Raw genomic sequence first — 12095 nt, 5'->3', positions numbered from 1 at the left:
TTTTTTAATACAAAAATGTCGTCTTCAAACTCTTCAATTATATGATAAATTATTTATGAATATTAGATTAGAACTTCAATCCATTATTTTCAATCTCACCTTAACTCTTAACTTTTATTTTCTTACCTAAAGTCCTATGTCATGTATTTCTTCAAAAGTCTTACCTATCTCGTGAATTTTGAAGGTTGAAACACATGAAATCTTAAGTTTCAATTAAAAGCATTTTTCCAAAAGATTAAACATGTCTGATTTTAAAAGAAAAAATTGAGGATTTTTTTTGGATTGTGTGATGGTAATGAAGTCATTTTTTATTAGTCTATCATATTAGACGAAGGTCAAGGGTCATGTCATCAAATTGAAAATTGTGGAGGGTATTTCGAAATGTGCTTTCTTTTCCTTTCCCTAAGAAGTGAAATCCTTAACGGAAAGGTTAGTCTCGCCGTTAGTGGTCCCCTCATGTCAGTACAATGATACACGCGTTCCTTGTTCGTGATTATAATAAAGTAGAGAGAACTGATACGGATTGTCGTTTAGTTTGGAATATTTACAGTGTTTCATCTCTACATCGTATTGTTTGTATGATCTTCATCAACAACAATAGAATCTTGTGGCCGTCCCTAGATATATATAGCAGTGGATGGTCTCCAAGATCTGTGATTACTAATCTCGATGCAGTACTTTGATTTATGTGAAGCTTTTATCCTTCCACGTTTGGGTGAATATTTGAGATTCACCTACATTTTAAATTTAATAAAGTTGATGAAATTTCGTTTTCTAATTATTTTATTTGATGAGGTTGAAGATGATTGACTTTGAGAAAAAAATAAAAATAAAAAAAATTATTTAAAGGCATATATTCCATTAATTTGAGTATAAAAATATGTCAAATATGTTGTCATTTGAAAATTATAGGAAAGTATCTCAAATATTCACCAAAATGTGGAGGGTTGGTAAAAACCACCTATTATAAAGAGGTACCATGAAAAGGATGTTTTGTATTATTTAATTAGGGGACCCTTTGATGTGATTTCTTTCTTTTCTTGGGTTGTCAGTCTTGGGAAAAGTTATGGATATAATAACTTTAGAAAGGTTCAACAAATCCAAATAAATAAATATTATAAATTTTAGTTATGGATAATGGTAAAACTGAGTTATTTACCTCCAACCGTACAAAACTATAATTTGACTGATTGTTAAAAGAGTCTGACTAGCCTTACTAACTTACAGAGGAAAGAAAGATTTATTAAGTTTTATCCATCGTTGAAAAGATCTTGAGATATGTAAAATAATTTTTGATTAGTAAATTCTTTTTCCTCATTATGATGGTGAGGAAAATATTAGTGTTGTTGAAAAACTTTTTTGGAGTCAAAGGAAATACTTTATCAAGTTTGTTACTTAACAAACTTCGTAGTGGGATTTACATCCTTCTAAAAGATTAAATATCAATTTTACCCTCCATTCTTTAGATTAAATACTTTTTATATCTTCTATCCTATTAACATCCATTATCTTTTGAAATTATTGTTAGGCTCACTTGATCACATTGACAATCCAACACCATAATCCTCTAGATTTTATAGTAAAATTTAAATATATATATTTTTTTTAAAGAAACTATTTTTGGTTAATAGTTTTGGGAGGAAGACTAGTTGTTAAGGAGATAAAGGATGCAATAAGTATTTGATTTAAAAAATTGAGAGTAATATTATTATTTAATTTTTTTTTAAATGAGGTGGATCCCAATTCAATTTTTTGTTGGGTAATAAACTTGATAAAGTGGGGTTCTTTGGAGTTGTCACGACTCTAAGGGAGTTTTTGTATTAAAAAAAAGACAACACGTAGTTTCTGTAATCATTACCCATAAATGAAATTTATAATATTTATTTATCTCGATTTCCTGTACTTTTTTAAAGTTACATCTATAATTTTTCCCAAGAATGATATCCCAAGAAATGAAAGACATCATATCACAGGGTCCATCAAACCAAACAGTACATGATAATCCTTATCATGGGACCACTTCAAAAAGGGATGATTAAGACCTATCCTTCCACATTTTGGTGAATATTTGAGATACTTGCCTATGTTTTTAGACTGACAAACATGTTTTTTACCTCACTCTTAACAAAGTGATGATATAAAAAGGAGAATAGTTGTTGAGAAGATAAATTATATAATAGGCATTCGATTTAAAGATTTGAGGATAATATAAATATTTAATCTTTTAAAATTATGTGGATCATACTTTAAGATTTTTTGAGTTGCAAAATTGATAAAGTGAAGTTCCCTTGAAGCTGTCAGGACTTCAAGGGAGTTTTATAATGAAAATGAAACATATAATCTACCACGTGGCGGTAAATGTCTCTTTAAATATAAATTAATTGTATAAAAATTAAAGAATTATTTTATATTTATATTCATTTATATATTTTATGAGATATTTATCTTTTAAGAATCCTTCTATACAGTAAATTTTAATTATCAAATCAAATAACTTCTAATTATTTGATTGATAGGTACATGAAAATAGTAATTATTATGTTTTATTTTAAATATATTACCACACCATGATAGAGAATGTGACACGACTTTTCTTTTCAAAGTTTTAAATTAATTATTATTTACACATTTTCCAGTGGACTGTAAATTTTTTTTGATAAGGCTTTGTTGTTGTTTTATCTCGAAAAGTATTTATGGTTCCATGCACACCTTCACATAGTGTAGCGTTGTGTCTTGCATGGTCACTTTAACATTTTTTCAATTTTATTTTCTAATTATTAAAATATTATGTATTTATTCTCGAAGTCAAGATGCTGAAGTCAATAAAATTTTAAGGTTGAAGTAAAGTAAAAGATTTTTTTGTGAGAGGTTGAAGATGACTGATTTTGAAAGAAAAATTTAAGAACTTTGACTGAGGGCACATATGTCATATTTCATTAGTTTATTAAGACTCGATTAGAAAGCATGTTGTCAGTTTGAAAACATAGGAAAACATCTCAAATATTCACCAAAATGTGGAGGGAGAGGTCTGAAACACCCCTTTTTTGTAGTGGTGCTGTGAAAATGATGTATTGTTGTACTATTTGATTAGGTGGACCCTTTGATGTGATATCTTTCCTTTCTTAGGATATCAATTTCTAAAAAAAGGTTAAGGATATATCTTTTAAAAAAATACAAGATATCCAAATAAATAAATAGAATAATGATTTTCTGACTCCCCCTCTGACACATGCCCCATGGCGTGGCATGTGCTAAACTGTAGAGTCTTTTCTTCAGGATACACAATTACACACATTTATAGGGATGTATAGTTGCGTATTCTGAGGGAAGAAAATCTATGGTTCTAGCCCATGCCATGTCAGGTGACATATGTCAGAGGGGGGCATCAGAAATTCACAACTCAAATAAATATTATAGAGTTAGGTTATGTATAATGGTTTTGAAATTAATTTAAAATATAAATTAAATTTATAAATCTAAAGAATTATTTAAGATTTATATAATTTAATCTAACTTATTTGATTAAATATTTATATTTATCTCTTGAAATGTAAAATCAGAATCTTTTTTACTATTATAATGACATAAGAGACATAGTAGAAGTGGTTCCACACCAAAATTTAAGTGACCATAATGCCCCCACTTTTATATTTAAATTTGATATAATCGGGGTTATTTTCATAAAAAATTAAGAAAATTTCAACTCATGGGTCGCATAATCATGTTGCTCAGTTTTCAAAATTATAAAAAATATCCTTTTATACTATGTAATCTTCAAAAATCCTTCAGTCAATACTTTAGATTACAATTAAGTTTTCTAGTTGTTTAAAGTAAAATTTGATTTTATTGTGCATTGATTGATAGATAGATTAAAATAATAATTATTAAATAATTATTATGTGGTTGATATCTAATATGAAAAATATTTCCCCGGGACCACTCGTGAGGGCATTCCCTCACTTACCTAGTGTGTGTGTGATGTGTAAGCGTTGCACGTGCTCAGGGGAAGGTCCCATATGCCTTGGTTCTGGCCCTGGCTCATCTGCCCGCCCCCCAGTCGGACATAAGTCTGAACACCCCATTATCAAAAAAACAAAAAAAGTGAAGTGAGACCCACAATTATTTAAATACCTAAATTATCCTAGTTTTTAAAATCAAATACTAATTATATCATCTATCCTCTCAACATTTATTTTCTTCCAAAATCATTGTTGGCCCCACATGACCTCATTGGCAATTCAACTCCACAATCCTCTAAATGTCATGGTAAAACTCATAATTAAAAAAAAAAAAAAATTTATGGTGATCCATAATTTTAGGAGAAAGAAGTTGTATATTTAAAAATGATGAGAATATTATTTTTAAAAGTCAAAACTTAGAGGGAGTTTTTATAATAAAAATGTAATAAATAGGATTGTACTAGAGTTTGCATTAGGTTAAGGGGGTAAAAGAGGAAAAACAATAAAATTAGAGTGATTCTATTAGAAAAGTCAGAGAAAATTGAAGAGGTATTATTGAAAGAGAGTAGTAGAGAAAAGATAGAAAGTTGATTGAGAATTCTTTGAAAAAGATGTAGTAGAGGAAATACAATAAATTTAAAATTATCCTTGAGAATTATAAGGAATTTAAATCTCATTAGGGAGATGAAGTTTACTATTGTGTTTTCTTATATAAATATATAAGAGTTTACTCGTTTTTATGGCACAATCATCTTCTTTGGAGTTGAGGGGATAAAAGAAAAATAAAATAAAATTATAAAGGTATTATTAAAAGAATAATAAAAGAGATAATAAAATAAAGTCAAAGAAATATTATTGAAAATGAATAGAAGAGAAAATATAATAAGATTAAAAAGGATTATTCTGAAAAAAAAAAAGAAAAAAAAGAAAAAAAAAGAGAAAATGAAATAAAGTTGAAATTATTCTTGAAATGTGACGTTAGACTGACAGGGGGAAGAAGAATAGTTGTGTTCTATTATATAGATATCATCACTTCATTATTGGTGATGTGACAAGAGTTTTCTTTTCAAGAGTTTCAAGTAATTATTAATTATATATGTCCTGGTGGACTCCAACATGTTTGGGATAAGGCTTGTGATAGTTGGTGCACGTTCGGAGACATTTTGACTCCATTTTGTACGGCTGGGTGGAGAAATCTATGTTATTTAAGAGAAACATTTTCCTCACTAAGATAGTAAAATTTTAAGCCTTGCTAAGGTTGATTTTATTCAAATGGATCGCCACATTAGTAATCCAACACCACACCACTCTACGTTTCATCATAATTTCTTTTTTAATTTTTTTTATTATAAAAAAACTTGATCCAAGGTTTTGAAAATAGATGGCTATAGAACTTTTATGAATCTCTCAAATTTAAAATTAAAATTTAATGATAAAAAATAATTTTTATTTACATATAATTTTTCAAAAAAAATTCTTAAATTTTTTTTATGCCACGGGATAAGTGCAAGGACCCTTAGTGAGGGTGAAATCCTTACTATCTTAGTAACGCTAGTTAGACTTACTCTTTAAAGGTACCACGTGTGGAACGGCTCTTGAGTTTTTTGTCATGAATAATTAAAAAAACTTTGAAAAAGTAAATTTAAGAAATGGAACCCACAAATGAGATGCTACCAATTTATATTTCCTCACATGTAAAATAAGGGTGAAGGAAGATATCCTATTTTATAGAATATAAATAATGTCTACGTGGTACTTTTTTTAATAATTTAAAATACATTGACTCTGAATAATGATAAAATGACCCCCTCTGACAAACTCGCCCCAAACTCTCCTGACGTGACTATGCATAAAGGAAGTGGAGGGGCACACAAATCCTGCAAAACATATTCAACAATTGAAAGAGCACCACATAACGATAAAATTAAATTTTGCAACTTTAAATATGGGGAGTTCAGTAGCTGTTCATTTTTAAAGAGATGGATCGGCATTAAAAAACTTATTTATTTATTTATTTTTTTAATCAAATCTAAGTCATGATTACTAGAGGCTGAGATGTTAATTTTTTAGGAATAATGTGCTATAGAGGATCCACTTCCATGCATAGAACCATATAATTTTTTTTTTCCTTAGGGTACACCATTGCACATCCCTATAAATATGTGCATTTGTGTATCCCAAGAAAAAAATCTATGATTATATGCATAGCCACATCAAGGGAGTTTGTCAGTGGGGGGAGTATGAAAATCATGACTCTTGACTCTTAACCAAGTAGTTTTCTATGTTGCATGTAATCCGCTGAGTTTAACCTCCAACCAAAACGTGCCAAGTAGACATAGTATGTTGTTATAAAAAAAGGATAGTGATATCACGTCGATCGCGACTCAATAAGTAAAGCATCTATTGGACAAATCAAGTTATTCAGGTTTTTAATTTTGTAGGCATGTATAAAATTCCAATCTTTTTCAAGAAATGACTAATACATATTTCATTTTCTCTGGAAAAACTTTGAAACGGCCATCCCCCTTCAAAATTTTGATACAACCCTCTCCTTTTGGATTAGATGTGGTGTTTGGAAAGAAGTATCCCAAATATTAACCAAAAAGTAGGGATGTGAAATAAATACAAAAAATCACATGTCATGTCAAGATTTTGAACTGGCCATCCTAATAACAAAGTCAGCGCATGCAATTATTTTGTAATTCAGATAAATTCAAAATTCATAAAAAAAAATGTAATTTTTTTTTTGTGTGGAGAATATACAAATGACATTTTTAAGTTTTTTACCAAAAGCTCATCATCTTTAACCTTCCTAGAAATCCTATCTTGTTCTTGAGTTTTATTTTTGGGGGTGAAAAAAGAAAATATTACCATATTGAACGATTAATTAATAAATCATCAATTAATTCATTAGTTCAATTGCCAACTTACTTCATATTTTTCGAAGTATTTGGAGAATTTTGTGATTATGCTCGGAGCAGTCACAAAATTCTTGGAACTTAACTGAATTGAATCCCATCAAATAATTGTCGAAATTAATATAAAAGTAATTCCAAAATTTTATGAGGTCTAATTTGGCATCACTCACGTGCAAATGCATATACCACCCACTGATTCTTATAATGGAGGAAGGGTAAGGACTTTATTTGGCGCGATTCTGTATCCATTAAAATTTTAAAATTACAAAAGTAATCTTTCATAGATCTATTAGTTCATTCAAAATAATTTATTTAGAATAATACAAATAAAGTGATATATATTCTTTATCTATTAAATTCGATTGATAAATATAGCACGTGTCATTTCTCGTGTTTTTAATGACCTTCACATGGTTTTCTACTATTACTGACGATCGAATTTGAGAACGACATAAAAATTCTTGTGTGTCCTTAACTAAGTTGCGTAGAGATTCTTTTGAAAATTGATTCCTAAGTAACATGTATTTTTCTTTCCATCTTGACCTTAAGTCTTTGTCAAAAATGTCTTTTTTGGAAAATCAATGTGTCAAGAGAACTAGTCATGGCATATATTAAGATAATGTTGGGAATATGTTTGGGGTCCACTTTGATGGCTTTTGACTCTTAAAAAAGCATTTTAGGATTTTTTAATTTTGGTTTGATGACATTTCGACTTTTCACTTCTCATCAAAAGTAGAAGTTGAAAATGGGTCTAAATCATAAATTTTCTAGACCAACTTTTAATTTGAATTTATCGTTTCAAAGCACATAATTAGGAAGCCATTGCACATGGAATGTTTGGTGGATTTAGGTCCTTGTTTTCAAAGTTAATTAAGATTAGAAAATTTTAATTACATTGTGAGAAATTTTTTTTTTCTTCTAATTGGTGTGAATAAGGGAGATTCTATTAAAGAAGTTTTGTAAAATTATTAATGAAGGAATCGTTTTTATCTTGCTTTTGAACTTTTGGACAAGGAGAATGAAAATGTTTGATGCCGACAAGGAAAGCCAGCTTAAAAAAGTGAGCCACTTCTCTTTTTCTAGCCGATCTACAAATGTAAGGATTTTGGTACCTGTGCGTTTAGGACAGATGTTAAAGTGCATTAAATACACCTTAAGATCTGATTTTTTACCAAAAATACCCCTAAGGTCTTGTTCCCAAGGCATATTTAATGCGTTGTTAACATTAATAAGACCCTATATGTAAAAAAGAAGGGAAAACTACTTTTCAGGCTCTCCATCAAACCAACGGCTTAGATGAGAGTATGCTCTTAGTGATAACAACGGAAACTCAAAAAATTGGAATCATCCCTAGGAAATATGTGTTTTTCTCACATCTCCTCTTACTTCATTTCAGCTTAGAAAAATTCATAAGAGAAAATCAAAGAGCAACACGTGATAAGAATGACTTTCTAGCCTCAAATGTGTTTTGAGTTTGAGTCGTGATAATATGACGCCCCCTTCTGACAAACGCCCCATACTCCCCTATCATAGAATCATAGATCATTTGTCTAGAGATACGTAGAATAAATTTTTTTTTTTTTTCTGTATATCCCAAGGCATTTGATCTACGATTTTGTGATGAGAATGTTTGTCAGAGAGGAGTGTCATATCATCACGATTCTTTCAGTTTTGAGATGAAAGACCCCGGATATAAAATAGTTTGGCAATTTTGGCATATACCCCTCTATATTTTGGTTTATATTTGACTAACCTTTGGGTTTTCAAATTGATGATTTAAACGTTGATCATGGTGTTTTGTGAGAGCAAGAAAAAATTACATCAACTTCGAAAGACTTATGAATCAAAAAGCAGGAAAAGCCGAGACATTGCCAGAGACAGATTTAGAGTGGGGGCAAGTGCCCCCACAAGAGTTTTCAAATTCTATGGATTAATGTGCTATTGCGACAGGTTTTAGTAGTAGATAAAGACATCTGTCACTATTGCCCCCACAACTAATATTTTCACTCTTAATTGTTCTCACAAATTTTTTTCTTGTTTGGTTGTTCTTGCATGAGCAAAATCCTGACTCCACTCCTGGATGTTGCCAAATACTTTCACTCCTTCTACTATCCCCCTTTTATTCTCTCTCCTCTATGCTCTGTTCTCGAATTGAGTCTGACTTTGAAGCTGCCAATTCAAAATTTTGGAGAACCCTCTTTGTTAAAGGACACGTGGCATTTTGTACTTATTTCATGTCCCTAAATTTTTGTCAATATTTGAAATACCTCCTTGGAAATGCTTGCGTCTTCAAAAGAGAGAGCTCTATCAAGATTTTGAAGCGGGATGTCCCATTGAAAGTTTTTTCCCCTCGAATTTGATAGAGAAATCATGACACTAATAATTAAAGATATCTCGAAGGGATACCCAGTTATCAAAAAAATAATAATAATAATTAAACAAAATAAACTTATCCCAACTACTTCATAGTTTAAATGCAATTAATTTATGATTGGTGCGACATAATAAAAAGTTGATGTGATCATATAAATCTGATTTTAATGAGACATTCTTTTTGACTGGGAAACACTTTCCTTACAAACTTTGTAAGATTTCAAATCTTATTAAGGGTCATTGAGATCAAATGGATTATCAAATTGGTAAAACACTACATCTTTTTACATTTTATGAAAATACTCACATAAAATAAAATTCAAAAAATAAAATTTTTTAAGACTTAATCTAAGATCTTAAAAATGGACGGTTATTGAACTTTCACTAAACTCTCAAATTTTAAATTAAAATTTAATAGTAAAAAATATTTTTTTTTAGTTTTTAATTTTAAGGTTCTTAATTTTTTTTGTCTTCTGCATTCTTGTGGATTTTATTTTTTGAGACTTGTTCCAAGATTTTATGTTTGGGACTTGACCCAAGATTTTAGGAGTTAGCTCAACAACTCTTAGTAAGATTTGATATCTTACTAAGTTAGTAAGGATAGGCTTACTCAATCTCATTAGTTTTGAACTTTGGGTTACGTAACCGTAGGTTTTGTAGGGAACCTCACATCAGCACTAGGTTGGCTGCTTGGTCACGCTAGGATCATATAATCCTACGTGGGGACGATGTTAGAACCAATTCCCGAGGCTGATACCCTGATACGCAACTCCTAACGACTATGATGTATCTTCTTTTAAAGCTAATATAATCATTCGCTAATGAATATAAAATGGAAAATGCTTTACTGTCTCCCTTGAACACTGGGTCCAACACTGAGTTAACCTGATAGTGCACAGACAACTGTTGATTTTTTAATTTATATCTCGAGAAAATAAATCTATAATTATCTGTATGCTACCAAGTCTACTCAGTATTAGACCTAGTATCACGACTCATACAAAATTGAGTAGGGTGAGTTTGATTGACATAGTCTCTTAAAGACTAAGGCTTTTAGCCTGATCAACATAATTAAATTAAAGTTTTTATTTTAAATAAAAGGACACTGAATATCCTATCCTTAAGGGTAATTTATAATTTTGAACTCATTCGAAAAAAAAAAGAAGAAGGTTTTTTTGATGATCTTGTCGATAAGGACATTTGTTAGTTTTCATCAATTTCACTTTACTGAATATTATTATAATTGTGGATATTTTTATCTGTTGAGTATCGGGTTTCGCTTCTTCTTACATCAGATGATGATAATACTAAGATTCCTTGGCTCGCGATACTTCCTGTGAAAAATACTCTAACTATGAGGTCATTTAATAATTCCACACATTTTCAATATTTTAGATTAGAAATTGCATAGCTTTGTTTTCAAATTTGTCCATTTTGTAATTGTGGGGTATCTGCTTGCAACACGTACAAGCTTGGTTGTATCGTTGACAGGATGATGACATGTAGTAGTGTGGATGCCTCTACTATGAAGATTATTGTATGCCAAGTTGCGTGCATCCTCAGTTAGTGTGCAAGTCTAATTAAGGAATTAATGTCTCTAACTAATTTGTAGAATGTCGGATGGGATCTATGTTACGGGATTCACTATTATAGTAGTGAATCACAAACAATACAAACTAAATCAATTCGAGGTTCGATTCATACAAAACAAAAAAAAAAACCAAAAAAAAAAAAAAAAACCTAATGAACCACTTTTTTTTTTGTGTTGATAATGGGGGTATTTGAACTTATATCCGACTAGTGGGATCAGAAGGGCCAGAGGTTGGGCCAAGGCGTGTGGATCCCTTCCCCTCGGCACGTGCAACGCCCACACGTCACACGCATAAGGTAAGTGAGGGTGTATCCTTGCGAGTGGCCTTGAGGAATTAATATTCATATTGGGTATCAAACCCCCTTATTTTGATGAATTTTAGAGATCCGCCATGGTTTGGTCAATGTTAGAGATAACCCTTATTTTAGAATCCCAAGATTTGGTCAATAATAAAGATACACCTTTAAAAAAAATAAATTGAAGACATGTGTCATTGACCTAAGTCTTCTTCTATGAGATTAACACAAATGACTTAAATATCTTCCACCAACTACCTCTATGAATTAGGTTCATTCAAAACCTGAATTCGTATTGAGCGGGCCAACGAATGAGGTAACATAGGATGGGAAGACTTCAAAGAATCATTGTGCACATGAGGTGATTTGGCTCTTAGTCTTACTTCTAAACACTTATGCAAAATGGTACCTTGACTCCTCCCTTACTTTGCGTTGTACTTTGCTTTTCTCTCAATCTTCTTTGTGTCATATGGAACCCCACCTTCATGATATTATTGCGAGATTTCTCAACCTAATATCTTTTTTACTCATTTTTCACTATTCGTACCATTTGAATTTTCTAGCCTGGCCCACCCACAATATAGTATAAAAACAAAATCAAAATGAAGAAGATAACAAAACAATTAATTCATTATTTTTGAATTGACGTTACACAAATAATTCAAAATCTAAAACAATAGAAACAAAGATAAAATAATAGTCGACAAATAAGATGAAGCAAAATCATTTATTGACTAAGATGACTAAGAATCATTTATAGTGTAGATTAATAATAACCCCAAGTGCAGGGTGTGTATGTAGGGAAGTAATAAACTACTTGAGTTTGAGGTTGATCCACAAGGATTGTGTTAAAAGTGAACAAAAAAACATGTGAATTAAAAGAGATTTAACCTAAATTAGTAAAAAAAATAAATGATTTTTCACACTTTCATATGGAGTAAAATTAATGTGTTTGAAA

The sequence above is a fragment of the Akebia trifoliata genome, chromosome 14 (assembly GCF_017979445.1).
Source record: "Akebia trifoliata isolate Shusen 1 chromosome 14, ASM1797944v1, whole genome shotgun sequence".
Lineage (NCBI taxonomy): Eukaryota > Viridiplantae > Streptophyta > Magnoliopsida > Ranunculales > Lardizabalaceae > Akebia > Akebia trifoliata.
The sequence above is the reverse complement of the archived record's forward strand: the minus strand, read 5'-3'. Positions refer to the sequence as shown.